The following is a 230-nucleotide window of genomic DNA, read 5'->3' as shown; positions in this document are numbered from 1 at the left end:
AAAAAAAAAAAAAAAAAGATAGAATGGGGTTAGAAGTACAGAATTGGGAACCATATTCTGAGTTTGGATTCTAGCTCGACACTTGCTTGCTGTGTAACCTTGAACAAGTCATGAAGCTTCTTTGGGCTTCAGTTTACTCATGTAACAGGATTCACCCGAGGTTCCAAAGGTCCAGGACAATACACTCAGCCCTGCAGCTTCACACTTCCAGGGGGCACTATGCACATTAT

The sequence above is a fragment of the Colobus angolensis genome, unplaced genomic scaffold (genome assembly GCF_000951035.1).
Source record: "Colobus angolensis palliatus isolate OR3802 unplaced genomic scaffold, Cang.pa_1.0 Scaffold205, whole genome shotgun sequence".
Classification (NCBI taxonomy): domain Eukaryota; kingdom Metazoa; phylum Chordata; class Mammalia; order Primates; family Cercopithecidae; genus Colobus; species Colobus angolensis.
This window is presented reverse-complemented; position numbering follows the sequence as displayed.